The sequence below is a fragment of the Puntigrus tetrazona genome, chromosome 1, assembly GCF_018831695.1.
Source record: "Puntigrus tetrazona isolate hp1 chromosome 1, ASM1883169v1, whole genome shotgun sequence".
NCBI lineage: Eukaryota > Metazoa > Chordata > Actinopteri > Cypriniformes > Cyprinidae > Puntigrus > Puntigrus tetrazona.
In genome coordinates, this window is record NC_056699.1 from 13,229,283 (window position 1) to 13,251,014 (window position 21,732).

Below are 21,732 nucleotides of genomic sequence, written 5' to 3' on the forward strand. Positions count from 1 at the left end.
TGGTCTTCTGAGATTCCTACATGTCACACAGTGATGCACATGGGATGCTACTGCTCTGTTCATTCCTGGAATCCAGTATCCTTGTGATCTGATCTCATTAACTGTGAGACCCTTTCCTTGGTGCTTGACATTCTCATGACAGTGAGAGATGATCATCTTTGTTATGTGGTGATCTTTAGGAATGATCACTGGGTGTTTGATTAAGCTAGGTAAAGCGCATCATGAGAACCTTCCTCCCACCTTGAGTACTCCTTCTTGATCTAGGAAGGCATCAAGACAGGTACAACCTGCTGCTAGGTGACAGCTGAGCCCCCTTTCTCCAGTAATTTGATTTCCTCTGGAAAGTTGTTTCTTTGTAAATCTTTAACAATTAAGCATTTTGCATCTTCTCGTTCAGCTACAGTACTGTAACTGTTGGATTTGTCTCCTTTTGCTCTGCGAATGAGGCGAGCCACAGCTTGGACAACTCAGACCATGAAGACAGCTTTGACAAGCGATCTGAGAGACAGACTTCTGTTGTATGTGAACTCAGTGTCTGAGCCTGTCAGCTTCAGGATCTCAATCGTTAGTGCTATGTCAATATTTGCCACAGGAGGTTTATCCTTCTTCCACAGGAAATCTGGCCTGTCAACCAATTGGATGTTAGAATCTCATTAGTGTTTAAACCTCTTGATGCATGGTCAGCAGGGTTTTCATTAGTAGGAACATATTTCCACTGTTGAGGAGTAGTGCTGAGATGTATCTTCTGCACTCTGTTACTTCTACAAATGTGTGAAAGCGGCGTGCTTACGTTGTTAATGTATCCCAACACCACTTGAGAGTCAGTCCAGAAGTGCTCTTCTATATCCGCATAATCCAGCTCCTGTTTAAGCATATTGCTCATAGCAGCTGAGATGACAGCAGCTGTCAGTTCAAACCTCGGAATAGTCTGGACCTTGATGGGAGCAACTCTGGATTTACCAATGACCAGGGCACAATGTATGTTTCCTTCTTCACTTATTGATCTCAAATAGGTACACTGGCCATATCCGCTGTTGCTCGCATCAGAGAAGTGATGCAGCTCCTTTTAGTAACCTTTCCAAAGTTTGCAGGCACATAGCAGCGGGATATGCAGATTTTCCAAGTTCACGAGATCAGCTTTCCAATGCTCCCAACTTGGCTGCAATTCTTTAGGAAGGAGTCATCCCAACCAGTTCCGTTTCTGCACATTTCCTGAAGCACCCAATTTTCCACTGAGCAGGAAAGGAGCAATAAAGCCTGGGGATCATACAGAGCGCAACTGTGGATAGTATGCCCACGGCGTGTTGCTGGCTGGTCTTTGAGAGTCAACAGAGAATCTGAAGTTGTCCAGAATCAACATGCCAGTGGATCCCTAAAGCTCTCTCTAAAGGCATGTCATCAAAGTTGAGTTCAAGCGTCTTTACTCCAGTTGCTCGTTCCGAAGTTGGAATGCTATTCAGTACAACTTTGTCATTTGAAAATGAATTTGTGAAGTCTAAGACCACCTAAGGCACACAGTTGTGAGCTTCTCTTGCTACCTGGATAGCTTCTTCTGTATTGGCTACACACTGTTGACACCGTCATCTACATAAGAATCTGTTGTGATGAATTTTTGAGCCAAGAGGATGCATACACTCATTTCTCTTTAGCCAAATGTTTCAGACCATAGTTTGGCGCATCCAGGTGATGAGGTTGCACGAAAAGATGGACCTTCATTACGATATTCTTGTGGCTGTGAAGCCAAGTCACCATTTTTCCACCAGAGAAATCGGAGGTAGTTTCGATCCGCTTCTTCTACATGAAATTGGTGAAACATCCGTTCAACATCGCACATCAAGGGCCACGGGATGTTTTCTGAATCGTCACGAGAACACCAGTCAGATTATTCATTAAATCTGGGCCTTGGAGTAAGTGGTCATTGAGACTGGTTCCTGGTACTTGGCGGACAGTCAGAGAACAACTGGAGCTTGTCTGGCTTCTTAGGGTGAAACACCCCATGATGAGGACATACCAATTCTCACCATCCTTTCCTTCATTGTGCACTTCTTCTGCATCACCCCTTTCCATGACTTCTTCCACCAAACTTCACATAGTGTTCCATGTATTTTTTCATCTTTTAGCAATTTCCTTTTAAGATGATTGAGTCTTACGATGGCTAGCTGCTTATTGTTAAGTAAATAGGGTCTCCTTTTGAAGGCAGAGGCATCTCGTAATGCCGTCTTCATTCTTCCTTATGCCTTGTTGCAGTTTGGTCAAGAAAGAGAATGTCATCCTGTGAAACAGTTTTTTATCATCTTTGCCAGCATCTTTGAAATCAGACTCCAATGCTTTTGCCACATCTGCTGGGGTCACTGGAGGAGCTCTTTAGTGCTGACTCTGTGACAAATGAGTATTGAAGCTTTGTGATTCATGGTGTGAAGACAGTCGACCAACAATGCTCCATCCTGGAGTCTGTATAGACTGCGTAAGATTCATCAAATCTCCTCCTAGAATTACCTGTTTTGGTGCTAAAGCCTTTGGACAGCTGTAGCCTATGGGGAGACCAACCTCACTAATCCTGCAGAGGTGGAATTTTGTCAACCAGTGAAGAGAGTGCTTCAATGTCGTGCTGTGTCACAAGTGGGGATGTGAGTATGGTTCACTGGAATGGAGTCTTTGGAGTGTAAGCAGGGGCAGGTTGAGGATAACAGAAGAGCTGTAGCCTCTTACTTTGAGACCCTGATACAGCATGACTTGGCATGATAGCATCCTTTGCGGTCATGGTTGTCAACTTCAGTCTCACAGGACAGGAGTCAGCTTGTAACTTGTTGCTCAGCTCTCAGTCAACAAACACAGTATCACTCTGGGTGTCAAGCAGAGCATAAACAAACCTTTCACAGCCTGGATTCCTCTCCGTTGATACCCACACTGTACGATCATGGAAGTGTTTGTGGATGGCTCATCATTCTCTGCTTTTGTGAGATGTAGCAGTTGCCGTCTCAGTGTCACCTTGGTTTGAGATTGGTGCAGTGTTGACTTTCTTTCCATAATTTTCATCATGTAGACACATTGGATGTCTCGTCTACAGATGTCTGGGATGAGCGGTGGTGGCAGTCTTTTGCGCTGGCCTGGTTTCATGCAACCATAGCAGAGTTTGTTCTCCTTCACATAATTTCGTCTATCTTCTAATGATTTTGACAGAAATTTAGGAATAATATGAATATTATGCTTACTGTCTTTGCAAAGAAACACCTTTTGTAATTTCCTTTAGTGGGCCTTTGTTCATTTTCATCATTTTGTTTTTATCTTCCATGGCTGTTTTAGTATGAAAGACAGTAGCCCTGTTTCTTTTACTGTCCATCCGTAGGTTCCGTTTCCAAAGTTGGTTCAGAGCCACTGAAGGCGCTGAAGGAGGTGACAGGATTACAATTAATCTCTGCTTCCATTGACATGAAGGTCTAAAATCGATAAACTTTGGAAAGTCGTGAGTCTCAATCAGTGTCTCTGTTACCCAACGGTTCCAACGTGCTGCTGCCCAGTCTGGTAATTTGTGTACAAGTTTCTGATTTTCATCACAGTCATTTAGTATTTCAAGCCCTTTGACATAGAGGCATAGCTTGCTGACATGCATTCAAGAAGTCAGAGAAATCTCTGAAACCTTCAGCATCCTAGGCTGAATCCTAGGCCATTTGGCTAGCTTTTCCCTGATTGCCTTCTGTATGACAAATGACTGCCCATACCGTTGGTTCAGCTTGTTCCATGCATCATTATAAGCCTCATTATCATTTCTGTAAAAGATACCACCCAGACATTTCACGAGCAGGTCCATCAACATACCTTTTTAAATAGTACAGTTTGTCAGTAGAAGAAATGGCCTTTCCATCAATAGCGACACAAATGCAGCTTTCCCACTCAATGAACTGGAGAGGATCACCCACTGAACACAGATGGTTCTGCAGTAGGCAGCCTGTTCAGAGCTATGCTATCTTGAACAGCCAGGCAGAGATATGATATATCAGATTTTGGAGGTGAGGATGTTGCTGCAATGTTGGTGGAATTTTGGAGAGGAGATGGAGTCACATGCTGATGTGGCACTACACTTACATCCGCTGTTCCTTCCTATTTGAGTCTGAAGAATGAATGGCGTTTTCCAGCGCCATTTCTTGATCATAGGCCTGCAGTCTGGCTCCTGGCTGCTTTTAGATCCTTCTCTCCCTTTAGTTTTCCAGTTCACACTTCTGAGCCTCGATCTCTTGTATCATTGAGTATTCTGCTTCTTTGACTGCTAATTCAGCTGCTGCTTCTGCCCGCTTAGCTGCTATGGACATAACTGTGAACTTTGATGATGTGGGGCGTGAGACTGTGGATCCGTGAACAGAGCGTGCATAATCACGCTCAGTAACTCCACGAAGACTGTGTTTCACATTTTCTCTGTCAAAGTCCTCAAGGCACGCCATTCTGTCAAAAATGATCTTGAAATATCTTTTGTTACAGCTTCACAGAAGTATCGATTCTCGTCTAGTGTCACTGGATGGGCTGATGTAGTCTCTAATTTCTAGGTAGACCTGCATGACATCATCTCTTCCTTTCTCTAGTGTATTAATAAGCGCTATGAGCTGGCTTTCATGAACATCTGTCTTTAGCTGTTCCCTTGTGCTGCGAGGCAGGTCTTTCCATTGTTCGTACAACTGATTCAATCCTTTTTCCCTTTTCAGGGCCTCCTCTCTTTTATACACAGCACATCTTCTCTGTAGGGTTCCGTTGTCGATCAGAGCAGTGAAGCTCCTCTTTTTCTGTTCCATTATGAGGGTTTTCAACCTGCTGGTCTGGATCTTTATTTTCAGAAACATCCATTTTTTTATTTTATTTTTTTACAGGACAATCACAGACTCACATCAACTCCTTTGGTTATCATTAGACAGCTTTCCGTTGTGAGGTAAGACTCCTGAGGTGAAGCAGTAGATCTTCTCGTCGCAAGCACTTACTCTTCAGAGTAAGGCAAGCTCTTACTGTAACAGCCCGGTTGATAAGTAAAGATTTGACTCAATCACTGATGTTGTGTTGCCTTCCTTTTGTGTTTTATTGTCACAACACACGTAAGAGCGAAAGTAGAAAAATAAACAATATAGAATCTACAATGAATTCACATTCATATAAATGAAACAAAGTAATTACTCAAAACTTTACTATTAATACTAACAATTAACTTAAACTACGTAAAGCTGCTCAAATTTAATAAAGCAAACACATAAAACACAATCTGACATATAATTTACGTATATATTAGTGAAATGCTCTACCTTGTTCTCCCTTTCAACCAGGTGTTAAAATATCAAGTTAAAATAAAACAAAAGCGATGCTAATTTCCTTTTCCTTTTTTAAAGTGTCATATTAATTATTTAGTAACTTTGTTCCGTCTCCGTTTCTGTGCAGCGTGCTCTCCTTCTCTGCGATCTCCAGCGGTCTCTGTTTCCGTGTTTCAGCAGGCGCATATGCGCCTTTCCGGCAAGCCGTCTTTCAAAATAAAAAGTCTCCATCGGATAAATAACTTAAAGAGTGCAAAGAAGCATTTCAAAACATCACAAACATATAATTATTATCTAGAAAATACCTAACTAATATCAAAATAACATATAAACACTTGGAAATTAACTCAAATAACCAGAGGGTTATTTATAATCAACTTATCACTATAGATTTTTTGTGCACCCAACTGAAACTCAAAGAACAGCCTCAAAGATGACCAAGATGGGCTTCAAACCTACAGGCCTCATCTCTGAAGAAACTTATCTGTCAGGACACTAGGATTTGGTGGCCCTTGCATTCCCTGAACAATTTGATGTAATCAAAGCAAGAGTCACATTCAGAAGGCTTCAAGTTTTACACTAATTCTTGTTTAAAAGTGTGCAGCTAAAGATGTTTTTTGAAAGGCAGCCAGGTGGGACTTGAACCCAAAATCCCCAGCTCGAGAGTGATGCCTTATCCATTAGGCCACTGGGCCCTTTTTCTCTTTAAGTAAACTGCCAGTTCGAAGATAATTGCCTATCGCATGCAAGTAAACTTTCATCCTTTAAGCATCCTGGCAGCTTGGTTCTGTGCTTAGTCCCTATGTACATTTGTTATGGCTATATTGTAATTTTAAACTAATCACTATAGATTTTTTGTAGTTCTGCCAACTTAAACTCAATGAACTGCCTCAAATATGAGCCAGATGGGACTCGAACCCACAATCCTCAGCTCGAGAAGGCTGATGCCTTATCCATTAGGCCACTGGGCACTTTGGTTGTCTTATCCCAAGTGCATTCACAGATAGCAAGATGTAAGCTAAACTGGAAAAGCTTTTGCAAGAAAAGCGGCCAGTTGAAAGCCTTTAATTATCTGTCGCATTCCGGTGGCTTTTACCTTTAAGCATCACAAAGCTCTGTTCTTTGCTAAGTCCTATGTACACATTTGTTATGACTATTTTGCAACTGTAACTTATCACTATAGATTTTTTTGTCTCACCCAACTGAAACTCAAGAACAGCCTCAAAAGATGACCAAGATGGGCTTCAAACCTACAGGCCTCATCTCTGAGAAAGGCTTATCTGTGCCGGGACACTAAGTTTTTGGTGGCCCTTGCATTCCCTGAACAATTTTGATATGTAATCAAAGCAGGTCACATTCAGAAGGCTTACAAGTTTTGCACTAATTCTTGTTTTGTGTGCAGCTAAAGATGTTTTGAAGGCGACCAGGTGGGACTTGAACCCACAATCCCCAGGCCTCCGGAGCTGATGCCTTATCATTAGGCCACTGGGCCTTTTTCTCTTTAAATATAAATACCAATTCGAAGATAATTTATCTACTCGCATACAGTAAACTTTCATCCTTTAAGCATCACAACGCTTGGTTGTAACCCAGTCCTATGTACATTTGTTATGGCTATATTGCCAATTTTAAACTAATCACTATGCGTTTCTTTTGGTTCTGTAACTTAAACTCAGCCTGGAACTGCCTCCGTTGGCTCAGACCCTGATCCTCAGCTCCAGAAAATGGTACATATCCATTGAGCCACTGGGCCTTATTTGACTTTATCCAAGGTGCATTCACAGATAGTAATATGTAAGCTAAACTGGAAGCTTTTAAGTGGCATTTCAAAGCTAATTATCCGTGTGTAAGTAAACTTTTATCATCCTGGCAGCAGTTTCTGTTCTTAGTTCTATGTACATTTTATTATGGCTATATTGTAATTTTGAACTAATCACTATTGATTTTTTAGTTCTGCCAACCAAACTCAATGAACTGCCTCAAATATGACCCAGATGGGACTAGAACCCACAATCCTCTGCTCAAGGCTGTTACCTTATCCATTGACCCCACTGAAGGCCCTTATTTATCTTTATCCAGTGCATTCACAGATGGCAATGTGCTAAAGCTAAACTGGGAAAGCTTTAGAAAACAGTCATTTCAGAGCTAATTGTCTATGCATGCAAGTAAACTTTCAACCTTTACATCACAAGGCTTGGTTCATGCTTAGTCTATGTATATTTGTAATGCAGCTATATTGCAATTTTTGAAGTAATCATATAGATTTTTCTGGATTTCTGCCAACCAAGCTCCCAAAGAACAGCCTCAAATATGACCCAGATGGGACTCGAACCCTGATCCTCAACGCTCCAGTGAAGTGCACTTATCCATTAGGCCACTGGGCCCTTATTGACTTTATCCAGTGCATTCACAGATAGCAATATATAAAGCTAAACTGGAAAAGCTTTAAGAAAAGCAGCCATTTAGGCTAATTGTCTATAAATACACGCCAGATAAACCTTTAACATCCACAAGGCTTGGTTCTGTACTTAGTCTATGTATATTTATAATGGCTTTATTGTAATTTTGGAAATGTCGCTATAGATTTTTCTGGTTCTGCCAGCAAACTCAAGAACAGCCTCAGAATATGGCCCAGATGGGACTCGAACCTGATCCTCAGCTCCGAGCCTGGCCTTGCCTTATCCATTCTGGCCCTTGGGCCTTATTAGCTTTATCCAGTACATTTCGAATGCCAATATATAAGCCCCTAAACTGGAAAAGCTTTAAAAAACAACCATTCAAATTCATTGTCTGTAAATCATAAGTAAACTTTTATCATCCTGGCAGCTTAGTTTCTGTGCCAGTTCTATGTACATTTATTGTAGCTGTAATTTTGAACTAATCACTATTGATTTTAGTTCTGTAGCAAAGCTCAGAACTGCCTCAAATACTTGACTCAGATGGGACTCGAACGCCCTGATCTCAGCTCCGAGAGTGATTACCTTATCCATTAGGCCACTGGGCCCTTATTTGTCTTTATCAAGTGCATTTCACAGATGGCAATATGTAAGCTAAACTGGGAAAGCTTTACAGAAAAGCAGAATCATTTCAGAGAGCTAATTGTCTGTCGCATGCCAAATGGCTTTCAACCTTTGCAAGCATCAAGGCAGTTTCTGTGCTTGATCCTATATATGTTGTAGCCAGCTAAATTGCCAATTTTGATAATCACTGTAGATTTTTCTGGATTCTGCCAGCAAACTCAAAGAACAGCCTCAAATGGCCAAGATGGGACTCGAACCACAATCCTCAGCTCGAGAAGGCGGTGCCTTATCCATTAGGCCACTGGGCCCTTATTTTGACTTTATCAGTGCATTCTGATAGCAATATATAAGCTAAACTGAAAAAGCTTTTAAAATGACATTTAGAAGCTAATTGTCTAGTAAATGCATAAATGAAACTTTTATCATCCACAACGCTTGGTTCTGTCTTAGTTCTATGTACATTTGTTATGGCTATATTGTAATTTTGAACTAATCACTGTGATTTTCCACTATTCTGCCAGCAAACTCAAGAACTGCCTCAAATATGACCCAGATGGGACTGAACCCACAATCCTCAGCTCCGAAGGCTGATGCCTTATCATTAGGCCTGGGCCCTTATTTATCTTTATCCAAGTGCATTTACAGATAGCAATATATAAAGCTAAACTGGAAAGCTTTAAAAAGCAGTCATTGAAGCTAATTGTCTGTGCATGCAAGTAAACTTTCACTTGTATCAGGCTTGGATGTGTAGTCATATATTTAATAGCTAATTTTGATAATCACTAGATTTTTTCTGGTTCTGCCAGCAAACTCAAGAACAGCCTCCGTCTGGCCCAGATGGGACTCGAACCACAATCCTCAGCTCGAAGGCTGATTACCTTATCCATTAGGCCACTTGACCTCTTTATCTTTATCAGGTATTACAGATAACAATATATAAGCTAAACTGGGAAAGCTTTCAGAACGATCATTTGAAGCTAATTGTCTTTGCTGCAGTAAACTTTTCAACCTTTAGCATCAGGCTTGGTTCTATGCTTAGTCCTATATTTGCAATGGCTTTGCATTGTAATTTTGGAAGTAATCGCTATAGATTTTTCTGGTTCACGCAAATTAAACTCAAAGAACAGCCTCAAATACTTGACCCAGATGGGACTAAGATCCACAATCCTCAGCTCCGAGTGGCGCACTTATCCATTAGGCCACTGGAGCATATTTGACTTTATCCAAGTGCGTCAGATAGCAATATGTAAAGCTAAACTGGAAAGCTTTAAAGCAGCCATTTGAGGAAGTTAATTGTCACCAGCAAATGCGCCAAGTAAACTTTTATCATCCTGGCAGCTTGGTTCTGTGCTTGGTTCTATGTACATTTATTTGGCTATATTGTAATTTTTCAGACCATCACTGTGATTTTTTTGGTTCTGCCAGCCAAACTCAAAGAACTGCCTCAAAATCACCAGCCCAGATGGGACTCGAACCCCACCAATCCTCAGCTCAAGAAGGCCAGTACCTTTTCCATTGAGCCTGGGCCCTTATTTGACTTTATCCAAGTGCATTCCCACAGATAGCAATATAAGCTAAACTGGAAAAGCTTTAAGAAAACAGCCATTCGAAGCTAATTGTTGTCATATCACATGAGTAAACTTTTATCATCTAGCGCTTGGTTCTGTGCTTAGTTCTATATACATTTGTTATGGCTATATTGCCAATTTGAACTAATCACTATTGATTTTTTTATTCTGCCAACCCAAGCTCAAAGAACTGCCTCAAATACCCAAGCCCAGATGGGACTTTCAGACCGATCCTCAGCTCGAAGGCTGATGCCTTATCCATTAGGCCACTGGGCATATTTATCTTTATCAAGTGCATTTACAGATGCAATATATAAGCTAAACTGGGGAAAGCTTTAAAGCGGTCATTTGAGCTGTTATACCATGCATGCAAATGAAACTTTCCCAGCAACTAAGCATCACAAGGCTTGGTTTCTGTGCTGATCCTACTTATATTGTATTAGCTATATTGTAATTTTGGAAGTAATCACTATAGATTTTTCTGGTTCTGCCAACCAAGCTCAAAGAGAGTTGGCCTCCGTCTCAGCCCAGATAGGACTGGAACCCACAATCCCTCCAGCTCCGAAGGCTGATGCCTTATCCATTGACCTGGGCAATTTATCTTATCCCAAGTGCATTCACAGATGTAAGATGTAAGCTAAACTGGAAAAAGCTTTAAGAAAAGCAGCCATTCGAAGCTAATTGTCTATAGCATACAAATGTGTATTCATCTTTAAGCATCCTGACACTTGGTTCTGTGCCAAAGTCCTATATACACATTTGTTATTGCTATATTGTAATTTTGAATAATCTCTATAGAATTTTGTCTAGTTCTGCCAAATTAACCTCAAAGAACAGCCTCAAATATGACCAGATGGGACTGAGCCACAATCCTCAGCTCAGAGGCAGTGCACCTTATCAAAGTAGGCCACTGGGCCCTTTAGTTTATCTTATCCCAGAAGTGCATTCACAGATAGCAAGATGTAAGCTAAACTGGAAAGCTTTAAAGAAAGCGGCCAGTTAGGAAGCTAATTATCACCTCGCATTCAGGTAAACTTTTACCCTTTAAGCATCCACAAAACATTCTTTTGCTAAGTCTATATGTACATTTATTTATGGCTATTTTACAACCATCAAAACCTCATAGATTTTTGTGCACCCAGCTGGAAACTCAAGAACAGCCTCAGATGGCTTCAAGATGGGCTTCAAACCTACAGGCCTCATCTCTGAAATATCTGGCCGAGACACTAGGATTTGGTGGCCCCTTGCATTCTGACAATTTGATTGCAATCAAAGCAGAGTCACATTCAGAAGGCTTGGATTTACACTAATTCTTGTGTCATTGTGCAGCTAAAGATGTTTTGAAAACGACCCAGGTGGGACAGACCCACAATCCCCCAGCTCCGGAGGTGATGCATATCCATTGGGACCACTGGGCCTTTCTCTTTAAATGTAAACTGCCCAGTTCGAAGATAATTGTCTATCGCATGCAAGTAAACTTTCATCCTTTAAGCATCCTGGCGCTTGGTTCTGTGCTTAGTCCTATGTACATTTGTTGTAGCTATATTTATGATTTTTAAACTAAATCACTATACATTTCTTTTGGTTCTGCCAACTTAAACTCAATATGAACTGCCTCAAATTTGACTCCGAGCCACAATCCTCAGCTCAGAGGCCTGATGCATATCCATTAGGCCACTGGGCCCTTGTTGACTTGCCTCCAAGTGCATTCACAGATAGCAATGTATAAGCTAAACTGGAAAAGCTTTGAAAGCAGCCATTTGAAACTAATTGCGTTATCCGTAATGCGCCATGACTTTTATCATCCTGGCCTTGGTTCTGTTCTTAGTTCTATGTACATTTTGTTATGGCTGTGTAATTTGAACTAATCACTGTGATTTTTTTAGTTCTGCCAACTTCAGCTCAATGAACTGCCTCAAATATAGCCCAGTGGGACTCAGACCCTGTCCTCAGCTCCGAGAGCTGATGCATATCCATTAGAGCCTGGGCCCTTATCTTTAATAGTGCATTCACAGATATAGCAATATGTAAGCTAAACTGGGAAAGCTTTGCAAGAAAAGCAGTCATTTGAAGCTAATTGTCACCATGTATGCAAATAAAACTTTCAACCTTTAAGCATCACAAGGCTTGGATTTCTGTGCTTAGTCCTATGTATATTTGTAATGGCTATATTGTAATTTTAAATGTAATCACTATAAATTTTTCTGGTTCTGCCAACTTAAACTCAAAGAAACAGCCTCAAATACTTAGCCCAGATGGGACTCGAACCCACAATCCTCAGCTCAGTGATGCATCCATTAGGCCACTGACCTTATTTGACTTTATCAAATGCATTCCACAGATAGCAATATATAGTATTCAAACTGGAAGCTTTCAAGAAAAACGGCATTTAAAACTAGGTATACCTTAATACTTAAGTAAACTTTATCATCCTAGCAGCTTGGTTCTGTGCTTAGTTCTATATGCATTTTATTGTGGCTATATTGTAATTTTTGAACTAATCACTATTGATTTGTTCTGCCAACTTAAACTCAAAGAACTGCCTCAAATACGTGATGGGACTCAGACCCACAATCCTCAGCTCGAGGCCTGATTGCCTTATCCGGTGGGCACTGGGCCTTGGCCCATATTTATCAGTGCATTTTACAGATAGTAATATATAAGCTAAACTGGGAAGCTTTAGAAAAACAGTCATTTCAAGCCAATTGTCTGTGCATGCAAGTAAACTTTCAACCTTTAAACATCACAAGGCTTAGTTTCTGTGCTTAGTCCTATGTATATTTATGTGGCTATATTGTAATTTTTAGGTAATCACTATAGATTTTTCTGGTTCTGTAACTTAAGCTCAAAGAAACAGCCTCAAATGCCAGCCAGATGGGACTCAGACCACAGTCCTCAGCTCGAGAAATTCAGTACACCATCCATTAAGCCACTGGGCCCTTATTTGTCTTTATCCAGGTACATTCCACAGATAGTAATATAAGCTAAACTGAAACTTTAAATGATCATTTAAGAAGCTAATTGTCTTTAGCATGCAATATTTTTCTTACTTCATCCACAAGGCTTAGTTCTGTACTTAGTCTATGTATGTTGTAATGGCTTTATTGTAATTTTGAAGTAATCGCTATAGATTTTCTTAGTTCTGCCAACCAAACTCAAAGAACAGCCCTCAAATATGACCCAAGATGGGACTGAATCCACAATCCTCGGCTCCAGTGGCGCCTTATCGATGAGCCTGGGCCATGACGACTTTATCCAGAATTGTTCACAGATAGCAATATGTAAGCTAAACTGGGAAAGCTTTAAATGACCATTTAAAGTTGGTGTCTAGTCATGCAAATAAACTTTTATCATCCACAACGCTTGGTTCATACTTAGTTCTCTGCATTTTATTGTGGCTATATTGTAATTTTGAACTAATCACTATTATTGATTTTAGTTCTGACAACCAAACTCAAAGAACTTGCCTCAAAATATGGCCAGATGGGACTCAGACCCACAATCCTCAGCTCGAGCTGATGCCTTTCCATTAGGCCACCTGGGCCCTTATTTGACTTTATCCAAGTGCATTCTGAATCAGCAATATATAAGCTAAGCTGCAGAAAGCTTTAGAAAACTGGCCATTGACTAATTGTCTGTACGTCGCATAAAGTAAACTTTTATCATCCACAGCTTGGTTCTGTGTAGTTCTATGTACATTTTGTATGGCTATGTTATGAAATTTTGAACTAATCTCTTCAGTTTTTTGTTACCCAACTAAACTCAAAGGAACCCTTTCAAATACTGTGCAGATGGGACTCAGACCAATCCTCAGCTCCGAAGGCTGATTACATATCCATTAGATACTGACCTTATTTATCTTTATCCAAGTGCATTTGGGTGCAATATAAGCTAAACTGGGAAAGCTTTGAAAGCGTGATCCATTAAGAAACTAATTGTCTATCGCATGCAAGTAAACTTTTTTCCAACCTTTAAGCATCCACAGGCTTGGTTCTGTGCTTAGTCTATGTATATTTGTAATGGCTATATTGTAATTTGAAGTAATCACTATGGGTGCTCTGGTTCTGCCAACTTAACCTCAAAGAACAGCCTCAAATATGACCCAGATGGGACTCGAACCCACAATCCTCAGCTCAAGGTTGATGCCTTATCCATTAGGCCACTGGACCCTTTAGTTTGTCTTATCTCAAGTGCATTCACAGATAGCAAGATGTAAGCTAAACTGGAAAAGCTTTAAACGGCCAGTTCAAGCTAATTATCTGCCTCGCATGCAGGTAAACTTTTACATCATTTAAGCATCACAACACTTGGTTCTTTGCTAAGTCCTATGTACATTTGTTATGACTATTTTGAAACTTTCAGCTTATCACTATAGAATTTTTTTGTGCACCCAACTGAAACTCCAAAGAACAGCCTCAAAGATGACCAAGATGGAGCTTCAAACCTACAGGCCTCATCTCTGAAGATGCTTATCTGTCGGGACACACTGGGCCCTTTGTTGTTCTGTCCCAAGTACATCCACAGACAATTTGATGTAATCAAAGCAAGGTCACATTCAGAACGGCTTCAAGTTTATTACTAATTCTGTTTCAGTTCAGCTAAAGATGTTTTTTGAAGATTGACCCAGGTGGGATTTGAACCCACAATCCTCGGTGCGCTCGGAGGCTGATGCCTTATCCATTGAAGCCACTGGGCCCTTTTTTTCTTTGCACCAAACTCACCAGTTTCGAAGATAATTGTCTATCGCATGACCAAGATGGGCTTCAATGCAGGCATCTCTGAAGGCTTTCTGTCGACCTAGGATTTGGGTTAAGCATCACAACGCTTGGTTCTGTACTTGGTCCTATGTACATTGTTATGGCTATATTGTAAGTTTTAAACTAATCACTATAGATTTTTTGTAGTTCTGCCAAATTAACCCCAAAGAACAGCCTCAAATATGACCCAGATGGGACTTCGAACCCAATAATCCTCAGCTCTGGAGGCTGATGCCTTATCCATTAGGCCACTGGGCCCTTATTTGACTTTATCCAAGTGTATCTACAGATGGCAATATGTCGAAGATAAACTGGAAAAGTCTTTAAGAAAAGCGACCATCTGAAGCTAATTGTCCAACTGTGACGCAAGCAAACTTTTCATCATCCTCAACGCTTGGTTCTGTGCTTAGTCCTATGTACATTTGTTATGGCTATATTGTAATTTTGAACTAATCTATATTGATTTTTTTGTCTCTGCCAACTTAAACTCAATGAACTGCCTCAAATACTGACCCAGATGGACTCAACCCACAATCCTCAGCAGTCCAAGGCTGATGCCTTATCCATTAGGCCACTGGAGCCTCTTATTTTTGACTTTGATCCAAGTGCATTCTGCGACGCAATATGTAAGATAAACTGAAAAAGTTTTAAGAAAACGGCCATTTCAAGTTAATTGTCTGTCAGCATGCAATTAATTTTCAACCCTTTAAACATCTAGGAGGCTTGGTTCTGTGCTTAGTCCTATGTATATTTGTAATGGCTATATTGTAATTTTGGAAGTAATCACTATAGATTTTTTTCCTAGTTCTGCCAAAATTAACTCTCAAAGAACAGCCTCAAATATGACCCAGATGGGACTCCGAACCCACAATCTCAGCTCTCAAAGGCTGATGCCTTATCCATTAGCCACTGGGCCTTTAGTTCTTTATCCAAGTGCATTCACAGATAGCAGATATAAGCTAAACTGGAAAAGCTTTAAGAAAACGCCAGTTAAAACGCTAATTATCTGTCGCATTCAGGTAAACTTTTACCACTAAGCATCTCAAAAGCTCTGTTCTGTGCTAAGTCCTATGTACATTTGTTATGGCCGAACTATTTTGCAACTATCAACTTATCACTATTCTTTTTTTGTGCACCCAACTGAAAACTCAAAGAACAGCCTCAAAGATGACCAAGATGGGGCTCAAACCTCACAGACTGCCTCATCTCTGAAGGCTTATCTAATAGGGACACTAGGATTTAGGTGGGCCTTATCTACAGACAATTTGATGTAATCAAAGCAAGGTCACATTCAGAAAACTTGAGTTTTACACTAATGCTTTGTTTCTGTGCAGCTAAAGAATGTTTTTTGAAGACGACCCAGGTGGGACTTGAACCCACAATCCCCAGCTCGGAGGCTGATGCCTTATCCATTAGGCCACTGGGCCCTTTTTCTCTTTAAGTAAACTGCCAGTTCGAAGATAATTGTCTATCGCATGCAAGTAAACTTCTTTCATCCTTTAAGCATCACCACTTGGTTCTGTGCTTAGTCCTATGTACATTTGTTATGGCTATATTGTAATTTTAAACTAATCACTATAGATTTTTTTGTAGTTCTGCCAACTTAAACTCAATGAACTGCCTCAAATATGACCCAGATGGGACTCGAAACCCACAATCTCTCAGCTCCGAAGGCTGATGCCTTATCCATTAGCCACTGGGCCTTCTTTAGTTCTCTTATCCCAAGTGCATTCACAGATAGCAAGATATAAGCTAAACTGGAAAAGCTTTAAGAAAACGGCCAGTTCAAGCTAATTGTCTGTCGATTCAGGTAAACTTTTACCCTTTAAGCATCACAAAGCTCTGTTCTTTGCTAAGTCCTATTTACATTTGTTATGACTATTTTGCAACTATCAGCTTATCACTATAGATTTTTTTGTGCACTCCAACTGAAACTCAAAGAACAGCCTCAAAGATGACCAAGATGGGGCTTCAAACCTACAGGCCTCATCTCTGAAGGCTTTATCTTTGTCGGGACACTAGGATTTGGTGGCCCCTTGCATTCACAAGACAATTTGATGTAATCAAAGCAAGGTCACATTCAGAAGGCTTCAGAGTTTTACACTAATTCTTGCTCGTATGTGCAGCTAAAGATGTTTTTTGAAGACGACCAGGTAGGATGAACCCACAATCCCAGCGCCCGGAGGCTGATGCTTTATCCATTAGGGGCCACTGGGCCTTTTTTCTCTTTAAGTAAACTGCCAGTTCGAAGATAATTGTCTATCGCATGCAAGTAAACTTTCATCCTTGGGCAAGCATCACAACGCTTGGTTCTGTGCTTAGTTCCTATGTACATTTGTTATGGCTATATTGTAATTTTGAACTAATCACTATTGATTTTTTTTTTGGTTCTGCCAACTTAAACTCAATGAACTGCCTCAAATATGACCCAGATGGGACTCGAACCCACAATCCTCAGCTCCAAGGCTGATGCCTTATCCATTAGGCCACTGGGCCCTAATTTGTCTTTTACCCAAGTGCATTTACAGATAGCAATATGTAAGCTAAACTGGAAAAAGCTTTAAGAAAACGCCATTTCAAGCTAATTGTCTATCGCATGCAAGTAAACTTTTCAACCTGTAAGCATCACAAGGCTTGGTTCTGTGCTTAGTCGTATGTATATTTGTAACATTGCTATATTGTAATTTTGAAGTAATCACTATAGATTTTTTTGGTTCTGCCAACTTAAACTCAAAAGAACAGCCTCAAATATGACCCAGATGGGACTCGAACCCCACAATCCTCAGCTCCAAGGCTGATGTCTTATCCATTAGGCCACTGGGCCTTTAGTTGTCTTATCCTCAAGTGCATTCACAGATAGCAGATGTAATGTAAACTGGAAAAGCTTTAAGAAAACGTACAAAGGCCATTTCGAAGCTAATTGTCTATCGCATGCAAGTAAACTTTCATCCTTTAAGCATCACAACATTTGGTTCTGTGCTTAGTCCCATGTACATTTGTTATTGCTTTATTGTAATTTTGAACTAATCACTATAGATTTTTTTCTGGTTCTGCCAACTTAAACTCAAAGAACAGCCTCAAATATGACCCAGGATGGGACTCGAACCCACAATCACCTCAGCTCTGAAGGCTGATGCCTTATCCATTAGGCCACTGGGCCCTTATTTGTCTTTATAAGTAAACAGATAGCAATGGGCGTAAGCTAAAACTGGGAAAGCTTTAAAAACGGTCATTTCGAAGCTAATTGTAAACGATTAATCCTTTAAACTTCAATCATCTGGCAAGGCTTGGTTCTGTGCTTAGTCCTATGTACATTTGTAATGGCTATATTGTAATTTTGAACTAATCACTATTGATTTTTTTGGTTCTGCCAACTTAAACTCAAAGAACTGCCTCAAATATGACCCAGATGGGACTCTGAACTCCACAATCCTCAGCTCCGAAGGCTGATGCCTTATCCATTAGGCCACTGGGCCCTTATTTGTCTTTATCCAAGTGCATTCACAGATAGCAATATGTAAGCTAAACTGGGAAAGCTTTAAGAAAACGGTCATTTCGAAGCTAATTGTCTGTCGCATGCAAGTAAACTTTCAACCTTTAAAGCATCACAAGGCTTGGTTCTGTGCTTAGTCCTATGTATATTTGTAATGGCTATATTGTAATTTTGAAGTAATCACTATAGATTTTTCTGGTTCTGCCAACTTAAACTCAAAGAACAGCCTCAAATATGACCCAGATGGGACTCGAACCCACAATCCTCAGCTCCGAAGGCTGATGCTTATCCATTAGGCCACTGGGCCCCTTAGTTGTCTTTATCCCAAGTGCATTCACAGATAGCAAGATGTAAGCTAAACTGGAAAAGCTTTAAGAAAACGGCCATTTCGAAGCTAATTGTCTATGCATGCAAGTAAACATTCATCCTTTAAGCATCACAAAGCTTGGTTCTGTGCTTAGTCCTATGTACATTTGTTATGAATGCGCTTTATTGTAATTTTGAACTAATCACTATAGATTTTTTCTAGTTCTGCCAAATTAAACTCAAAGAACAGCCTCAAATATGACCCAGATGGGACTCGAACCCACAATCCTCAGCTCGAAGGCTGATGCCTTATCCATTTGAGGCCACTGGACCCTTTAGTTGTCTTATCTCAAGTGCATTCACAGATAGCAAGATGTAAGCTAAACTGGAAAAGCTTTAAGAAAAGCGGCCAGTTCGAAGCTAATTATCTGTCGCATTCAGGTAAACTTTTACCCTTTAAGCATCACAAAGCTCTGTTCTTTGCTAAGTCCTATGTACATTTGTTATGACTATTTTGCAACTATCAGCTTATCACTATAGATTTTTTTGTGCACCCAACTGAAACTCAAAGAACAGCCTCAAAGATGACCAAGATGGGCTTCAAACCTACAGGCCTCATCTCTGAAGGCTTATCTGTCGGGACACTAGGATTTGGTGGCCCTTGCATTCCTGAACAATTTGATGTAATCAAAGCAAAGGTCACATTCAGAAGGCTTCAAGTTTTACACTAATTCTTGTTTCGTGTGCAGCTAAAGATGTTTTTGAAGGCGACCCAGGTGGGACTTGAACCCACAATCCCCAGCTCCGGAGGCTGATGCCTTATCCATTAGGCCACTGGGCCCTTATTTCTCTCTTTAAGTAAACTAAACTGCAAGTTCGAAGATAATTGTCTATCGCATGCAAGTAAACTTTCATCCTTTAAGCATCACAACGCTTGGTTCTGTGCTTAGTCCTATGTACATTTGTTATGGCTATATTGTAATTTTAAACTAATCACTATAGATTTTTGTAGTTCTGCCAACTTAACCTCAAAGAACTGCCTCAAATATGACCCAGATGGGACTCGAACCCACAATCCTCAGCTCCGAAGGCTGATGCCTTATCCATTAGGCCACTGGGCCCTTATTTGACTCTTTATCCCAAGTGCATTCACAGATAGCAATATGTCCAAGCTAAACTGGAAAAGCTTTAAGAAAGCGGCCATTTCGAAGCTAATTGTCTGTCCATGCATGTAAAGCTTTAATCCTTAAGCATCACAAGCTTGGTTCTGTGCTTAGTTCTATGTACATTTGTTATGGCTATATTGTAATTTTTGAACTAATCACTATTGATTTTTTTTGGTTCTGCCAAAATTAAACTCAAAGAACAGCCTCAAATATGACCCAGATGGGACTCAGAACCCACAATCCTCAGCTCCAGAAGGCTGATGCCTTATCCATTAGCCACTGGGCCCTTTATTTGACTTTTATCCAAGTGCATTCACAGATAGCAATATGTAAGCTAAACTGGAAAAGCTTTAAACGGCCATTTCGAAGCTAATTGTCTGTTGCATGCATAAGTAAACTTTTATCATCCTAGCGCTTGGTTCTGTGCTTAGTTCTATGTACATTTGTTATGGCTATATTGTAATTTTGAACTAATCACTATTGATTTTTTTGGTTCTGCCAACTTAAACTCAAAGAACTGCCTCAAATATGACCCAGATGGGACTCGAACCCACAATCCTCAGCTCCGAAGGCTGATGCCTTATCCATTAGGCCACTGGGCCCTTATTTGTCTTTATCCAAGTGCATTCACAGATAGCAATATGTAAGCTAAACTGGGAAAGCTTTAAGAAAACGGTCATTTCGAAGCTAATTGTCTGTCGCATGCAAGTAAACTTTCAACCTTTAAGCATCACAAGGCTTGGTTCTGTGCTTAGTCCTATGTATATTTGTAATGGCTATATTGTAATTTTGAAGTAATCACTATATAGATTTTTCTGGTTCTGCCAACTTAAACTCAAAGAACAGCCTCAAATATGACCCAGATGGGACTCGAACCCACAATCCTCAGCTCGAAGGCTGATGCCTTATCCATTAGGCCACTGGGCCCTTTATTTATCTTTATCCAAGTGCATTCACAGATAGCAATATGTAAGCTAAACTGGAAAAGCTTTAAGAAAACGGCCATTTCGAAGCTAATTGTCTGTCGTACGCAAGTAAACTTTCATCCTTTAAGCATCACAACACTTGGTTCTGTGCTTAGTCCTATGTACATTTGTTATTGGCTATATTGTAATTTTGAACTAATCACTATAGATTTTTTCTAGTTCTGCCAAATTAACCTCAAAGAACAGCCTCAAATATGACCCAGATGGGACTCGAACCCACAATCCTCAGCTCCGAAGGCTGATGCCTTATCCATTAGGCCACTGGGCCCTTTAGTTCTCTTATCCCAAGTGCATTCACAGATAGCAAGATATAAGCTAAACTGGAAAAGCTTTAAGAAAACGGCCAGTTCTGAAGCTAATTATCTGTCGCATTCAGGTAAACTTTTACCCTTTAAGCATCACAAAGCTCTGTTCTTTGCTAAGTCCTATGTACATTTGTTATGACTATTTTGCAACTATCAGCTTATCACTATAGATTTTTTTTTGTGCACCCAACTGAAACTCAAAGAACAGCCTCAAAGATGACCAAGATGGGCTTCAAACCTACAGGCCTCATCTCTGAGAAGCTTATCTGTCGGGACACTAGGATTTGGTGGCCCTTGCATTCCTGAACAATTTGATGTAATCAAAGCAAAGTCACATTCAGAAGGCTTCAAGTTTTACACTAATTCTTGTTTCGTGTGCAGCTAAAGATGTTTTTTGAAGAGCGACCCAGGTGGGACTTGAACCCACAATCCCCAGCTCCGGAGGCTGATGCTTATCCATTAGGCCACTGGGCCCTTTTTTCTCTTTAAGTAAACTGCCAGTTCGAAGATAATTGTCTGTCTATGCATGCAAGTAAACTTTCATCCTTTAAGCATCACAACGCTTGGTTCTGTGCTTAGTCCTATGTACATTTGTTATGGCTATATTGTAATTTTAAACTAATCACTATAGATTTTTTCTAGTTCTGCCAAATTAACCTCAAAGAACAGCCTCAAATATGACCCAGATGGGACTCGAACCCACAATCCTCAGCTCGAAGGCTGATGCCTTATCCATTAGGCCACTGGGCCCTTATTTGACTTTATCCCAAGTGCATTCACAGATAGCAATATGTAAGCTAAACTGGAAAAGCTTTAAGAAAACGGCCAGTTCGAAGCTAATTATCT

General features: G+C 40.4%; 6 non-coding genes across 6 annotated transcripts; all 6 read right to left on the minus strand.

The window, feature by feature from the left end:
- Positions 1 to 14,813: 14,813 nt before the first annotated feature.
- On the minus strand, positions 14,814 to 14,888 carry trnaw-cca. Its single transcript has one exon. It is a non-coding gene; the product is annotated as a tRNA-Trp (tRNA).
- Positions 14,889 to 19,197: 4,309 nt separating this feature from the next.
- On the minus strand, positions 19,198 to 19,270 carry trnar-ccg. The gene has a single exon. It is a non-coding gene; the product is annotated as a tRNA-Arg (tRNA).
- Positions 19,271 to 19,477: 207 nt separating this feature from the next.
- Positions 19,478 to 19,550, minus strand: trnar-ucg. Its single transcript has one exon. It is a non-coding gene; the product is annotated as a tRNA-Arg (tRNA).
- Positions 19,551 to 20,124: 574 nt separating this feature from the next.
- On the minus strand, positions 20,125 to 20,197 carry trnar-ucg. The gene has a single exon. It is a non-coding gene; the product is annotated as a tRNA-Arg (tRNA).
- A 579-nt stretch (positions 20,198 to 20,776) lies between these two features.
- Positions 20,777 to 20,849, minus strand: trnar-ucg. Its single transcript has one exon. It is a non-coding gene; the product is annotated as a tRNA-Arg (tRNA).
- Positions 20,850 to 21,288: 439 nt separating this feature from the next.
- Positions 21,289 to 21,360, minus strand: trnar-ccg. The gene has a single exon. It is a non-coding gene; the product is annotated as a tRNA-Arg (tRNA).
- Between the last annotated feature and the right edge of the window lie 372 nt (positions 21,361 to 21,732).